Source organism: Mandrillus leucophaeus, unplaced genomic scaffold (assembly GCF_000951045.1).
Source record: "Mandrillus leucophaeus isolate KB7577 unplaced genomic scaffold, Mleu.le_1.0 Scaffold504, whole genome shotgun sequence".
NCBI classification, from domain to species: domain Eukaryota; kingdom Metazoa; phylum Chordata; class Mammalia; order Primates; family Cercopithecidae; genus Mandrillus; species Mandrillus leucophaeus.
Window position 1 is genome coordinate 1,395,143 of NW_012105410.1, and position 6,297 is coordinate 1,401,439.

Sequence of the window (6,297 nt, forward strand, 5' to 3'; positions counted from 1 at the left end):
AGCTAGAGTTGGCTTCTTTGCACAGCTTTGCTAAAGGAGGAACTCTTTGCTATAACCTATAATCTGGGTTGATTGAGAATCCTGTAATTTTGAGTTCTGCAGACTTGAAAAAGCCATTGCTTCCACACTGAAGCAGTTATAAGGGGTAACTGCAAAGTGGTAGCCTTAGCAGGAATTAAGACTGGTGCCCTCTTTAGAAAAGCTGTGAGCCTGTTGGCAAAGAAGGAATTAAAGATGGTGCTTTCCCACTCAACCCAGTTGTTTCAGATGGCTTGAAGAAAACCATCATTAAGTTTGGGGAATAGCTGGTAAGCAAAGGATCAGAGTTTTCAGGCTTGGAAGCCACGTCTAGATAAGATTTTTGCCTACAGTTACTCATGTTGGAACTGACCAGAACAAAATGGATTAAACGCCTACAACATTTTTGAAGGAATAGTGCTATCAATGAAACCCCAAACTGTCTGCAAGAGCCTGTGACTGCTCAACCCTCAAAACACTCCTTGGGCTCTCAAACCTGCCCCAGCAGGAAGTGAACTTGGGTGCCTGTGAATTGCCCGAGAAGAGAACATTCTTCATGGATGGCTTGTGTGCTGCTTCTCAGCAATGTGGCCCATCTAGGAATTAAGTGAGGACTGTTGACTTACTCATTAGTTTAACCAAATGCTTCCATGTACCAGGCATGGGGTTAGTACTGGGGTTGCAGTTGTAAAGGGAGGAGCAGCAGCTGAGGGTTTGGGGTGGGGGGTGCTCAGACCCCTACCCACTCAGACTCATCATCCACAGCTATGTCTCCTTGGGGAGGCCCTTTTGAAGGGATCCAAAGGCCCCACCTCTCCCGCTGTTGCTGATCTCACTTCTGGGTATCCTGGCTGCACCAGCTTCCTTCTATGTCCTAGATATGTCAACTTTGTTGGATTTCCCAGCTCATCCCTGTATTTGGGTCTGCCATTGACATTTGCTAATACACTGGTTAAATAGGTTGCATGGGTTGGAGGGACTCATGGCCCTGGTGCCCTCAGACAGATTATCCCCAAGATTGGACTGTGCAAGGCAGTTGCTTGCAATCTATTAAGCCATGGCCCTTTTATTTTATTTTATTTTACTTTTTTTTCTGAGACAAGGTCTTACTCTGTCACCCAGGTTGGAGTGCAGTGGTACAATCATGGCTCACTACAGCCTTCACCTCCCAGACTCAAGCGATCCTCCCACCTCTGCCTCCCAAGTAGCTGGGAATATAAGCATGTGCCACCATGCCTGGCTAATGTTTTATTTAAACTTTTTTTTTTTTTTTTTGTAGAGATGAAGTTTTACTATTTTGCCCAGGTTGGTCTCAAACTCCTAGGCTTAAGCAGTCCTCCTGCCTTGGCCTCCCAAAATGCTAGGATTACAGGCATGAGCCACTGTGCCCAATGAATGGCCCTTTTACACAGTGCAAAAAACTCCACATGCCACCCAGGCAACCCATTCCACATTCAATGACTGGTGACAACAGCAAGCATGTTTGAGATTATGTTTTTAGTTTTATGCTTTAAAAGTAGGGGTATGAATAGTTTAGACATGAACTCTAGTCATCTAGTCACAACATGGTATAAATCCCAACTCTTTATAGATAAACATGCCTGATCAGGAGGAACTCTAAGAAACAGCCTGTATCAGGCAGGGCTTTTGGTTGTACACACAGGAAGTTGGGTCTTGCTTAGGCAATAAGTATGTTCTGTCTCTCTGCCCCTGGTCTTCCTGTGTCTGCTTCATTCTCTCCTACCTACCAGCCCTAGGAGAAAAAAATCCCAGAGAAGGATACCGATTAGCCCAGCTTCTGTCATGGGCTTATCTTCTGTTTGTTTGTTGTTGTTGTTTTTGAGATGGAGTCTTGCTCTGCCACCCTGGCTGGAGTACAATAGCGTAATCTCAGCTCACTGCAACCTCTGCCTTCTGGGTTCAAGCTCCTGCCTCTGAGTATCTGGGATGACAGGTGTGTGCCAACATGCTCTGCTAATTTTTGTGTTTTTAGTAGAGATGAGGTTTCACCACATTGGCCAGGCTGGTCTCAAACTCCTGACCTCAAGTGATCCACCCACCTTGGTCTCCCAAAGTGCTGGGATTATAGGCATGAGCAACCGTGCACAGTCTGTCATGTGCTTATCTTCTAGCCAATGGGCAGGTTCTGTTTTCCTACAAAAGGATAGGAGGGGAGGAAGGGCTGCTGGGAGGACTTAAACAATAGCCTACACATTTGAGCAGAGACAGCAAGGCTCCAGGGAGCGGAACTTTACTGAGAAGGAGTTACTTGAATGGCTACTTTGGTTATGTAAATATAGCATAAATTGATACCAGTGTTCTGAGAGAAGGGTGATACAGGCCTCTGGTGTCTTTAGAAGACCTCTCCTCTTGCCCATTGATCTGGTCCCTGGGAAGGAAGTGGAAAACTTTACATTCCAGACAATGAACTCCCAGAAGCATTAAGGTCATATTGCTATAACATTCTTGGTTGATCTGATATTAGCTGAACCTGCAGGAAAAGACGTGAAGGGCCTTGAAGTCTCTTGCTGTAAGGAATACTGGAAACATATGCCTTTCTTCTGCTCAGCTCATGGCTGGAGCTGGAACTCCACGCCTCCCTCTCCTCCCTCCAGAGAGAATGAATTTCTTTTTTTTTTTTTTGAGACGGAGTCTCGCTCTGTCACCCAGGCTGGAGTGCAGTGGCCGAATCTCAGCTCACTGCAAGCTCCGCCTCCCGGGTTCACGCCATTCTCCTGCCTCAGCCTCCCGAGTAGCTGGGACTACAGGCGCCTGCCACCTCGCCCGGCTAAGTTTTTGTATTTTTAGTAGAGACGGGGTTTCACCGTGTTAGCCAGGATGGTCTCGATCTCCTGACCTCGTGATCCGCCCGTCTCGGCCTCCCAAAGTGCTGGGATTACAGGCTTGAGCCACCACGCCCGGCCTGAGAGAATGAATTTCTATGTTTTGAGAATACATGCAGTGACTGAACAGGAGAAAGGAACTCAGAGAATCCAGCCTGCTCATCTGGCTGGGGGCAGCACTCAGCAGGAGGGCCTGATTTGGAAGAGCCCCTGTGGTCTGTTTAGGGCTGTGAATCGACCATGGTCCAGGGATCCTTGCACTGGGTGGAATTTGGGAGCAGGACTATCGTCTTCGAGTGAAATATGCCTCCAGAGTTCTTGGACAATTCTAGGTCTGGTGACCAAGAGAGATATGCTAAAACCCTTGCTATAAAACAGAGATGAATCAATTGACTGTGTGATCCAGCAATCCACTTCTGGGGATGTACACACACGCGAGTTGAAAGCAGGGACTTGAACAGATATTTGTACACCCATGTTCATAGCAGCATTATTCACAATAGCCAGTAGGTGGGAGCAACCCAAGTGTCTACCAATGGACCCCTCTTCAGAATAATGCTTTGTTTTGTTTTGTTTTTGAGACAGGGTCTCAGGCTATCACCCAGACTGGAGTGCAATGGCAGTGGCACTATCATAGCTTCACTGCAGCCTTGATCTCCCAGGCTCAAGTGATCCTCCTGCCTCAGCCTCCTGGGTAGCTGGGACTACAGGCATGCACCACCACGCCTGGTTAATTTTTTTTTTTTTTTTTTTTAGTAGAGACATGGGTCTCACTATGTTGCCCAGGCTGGTCTCAGACTCCAGAGCCCAAGGGATCCTCCTACTTTGGCCTCCCAAAGTGCTGGGATTATGGGAGTCAGCCACCATGCCTGATCCAGAAGCATGTCTTTAAGTATGAAAAACACATAAGATTAAAAAGTTTGAAAGTTGATCATGCAAACTGGGTCATTCTCATCATACCCAACTAAAACAGAGTCAAGAAGCCAGGGGGAGAAAACACTCAGGACACATTACATTGCACTAGAGTATAATTCCCTGCAAGCCTGGCTGCTGAAACTGCCTGCTGTATATAACCTGAGACCAGTTTGATCTATAACTGCTGAGATAACTTCCTGAAACTCTAGGACTCATTTTGCCCACCGCCATCGCTTACCAATCAGAACTTGCCAACTCCCCAGAACCTTCTTAGTGCCAAGGAACTTTCTCAGAGAGCAATATGTAACATTTTTCTCGTTTTATAAAACCTCCAACCTTCTCTTTGCTCTTTGGTCATACTAAAGAGCACCCAGTCTGCATGCATGCCCCAAATTGCAATTCTTTTTTCTCAAATAAAATTTTAAATTTAGAGATTTATCTCTACTTATTTATTAATTATTATTGTTATTACTATTATTATTTTGTAGAGACAAGATCTCCCTATGTTGCCCAGGCTGGTCTCAAACTGCTAGGCTCAAGCAATCCTCTGGTCACCTCCCAAAGTATTCGGATTACAGGCATAAACTACCAAGCCCGGTCTGTCTCGACATTTTTATTTTGACTTCAACAAAAGAAAACTAATATGACTGAAATTTAATTATCAAGATGTTTTTAAAAGCATACTTAAGATATAGTAACAGATGTGCTTCTTTCTTCACACATTCAATAACCAGGCCTAGCAGCATGTCTAATAAATCCTAATTTTGAAGGAATAATGAGTATGAAGGATATTTAAAGATACCTGGAACAACTGTAATGTAGTGTGAAAATAGCTGTGACTTCTGTTAATGACATAGTCAGAGTTACTACTGATACCACTGCAGTTGGTTGTCTACATTTGTAATTGAAGGAAATGCTGATTTTCATTATAGGTGAGAAAAGAAAATAACTTTTATCTGAGGAATGTGAGTCCTTTTAAATTATCAGATCCAGGCTGGGCACGGAGGCTCACGCCTGTAATCCCAGCACTTTGGGAGGTCGAGGCGGGCAGATCACAAGGTCAGGAGATCGAGACCATCCTGGCTAACACAGTGAAAAAATTAGCCGAGCGTGGTGGCTGGCGCCTGTAGTCCCAACTATTCAGGAGGCTGAGGCAGGAGAATGGTGTGAACCTGGGAGGTGGAGCTTGCAGTGAGCCAAGATCGGGCACTCCAGCCTGGGCGACAGAGCAAGACTCCATCTCAAAAATAATAAAATAAAAATAAAATAAAATAAAATAATAAAATAAAATAAAATAAAATAAAATAAAATAAAATAAAAAACTTCCAGAGAGACATTAAAATGAGACAGCAGGCCTGGCGCAGTAGCTCACGCCTATAATCCCAGCACTTTGGGAGGCCGAGGCAGGCTGATCACTTGAGGTCAGGAGTTCGAGACCAGCCTGGACAATATGGTGAAACTCCGTCTCTACTAAAAATACAAAACTTAGCTGCGCATGGTGGCGCTCACCTGTAATCCCAGCTAGTCGGGAGGCTGAGGCCGGAGAATTGCTTGAACCCAGGAGGTGGAGGTTGCAGTGAGCTGAGATCACGCCACTGCACTCCAGCCCGGGCAACAGAGCAACACTCCATTTCAGAAAGAAAAAAAAAAGACAGCATACCAAGTACCCACAAAAATTAGAAAAAGAAAGAGACAGCAATCTCATCCTACTTTCCCCTTGAGATATGTATTCATCTCTTAGAACTGCTTGCTATTGCCACAAGTAGCTAGAAGTTAACCTAATAATGCCACACTGGACCCTGTAACCCACACTCTATAGCTTAACAATGTATAGTCAATTGCTAATCAATGTTCTTTCTATAATCCAATGAGAATTCCTGACAAACAACTTTGCATCTGCACACAAAAAAATGCCCTTTTTTGCCTTAAAAAATCCACTTGTAACTGCTGCTAATTGGAGTGTGTATTCACGGCAACTTTAATCTATGCTCCCGAGTTCCAAGCTTGGCCCATTTCTCTACTCATTTTGCCTCAGCTTCTTTTTTAAGTAGACAAGTGTTAGAGAATATTAAATGTAATTCTTTCTCCATCCAAGTTCCCAGACCTCATAATTACACAAGTCAGTGGATTCCACATTAAAATGCCCCCCCTCCTTTTATTTTTAGAGACAGGGTCTTGCTCTGTCCCCCAGGCTGGAGTGCAGTGGCACGATCATAGCTCTCTGTAGTTTTGACCTCCTGGGCTCAAGTGATCCTCCTTCCTCAGCCTCCTAAAGCACTGGGATTACAGATGTGAGCCACTGTACCTGGCCTAAAATATCTTTTTCTAGGGTTGGTGCTCATAAGCATTATGATATCTGCTCCATTTATTAAAGTGATCCTGTTTTCTGGCGGTTGCCTGGCATCCCAACAGCCTGCAGCCCAACATATCAGATGCATCTCTTTGAACACAGAGAACAGCTCAAACACCACAGCCCCAGGAAGTCCTGCCAGACCCAGCGTTCTCTGCCTGTGCTGTGAGC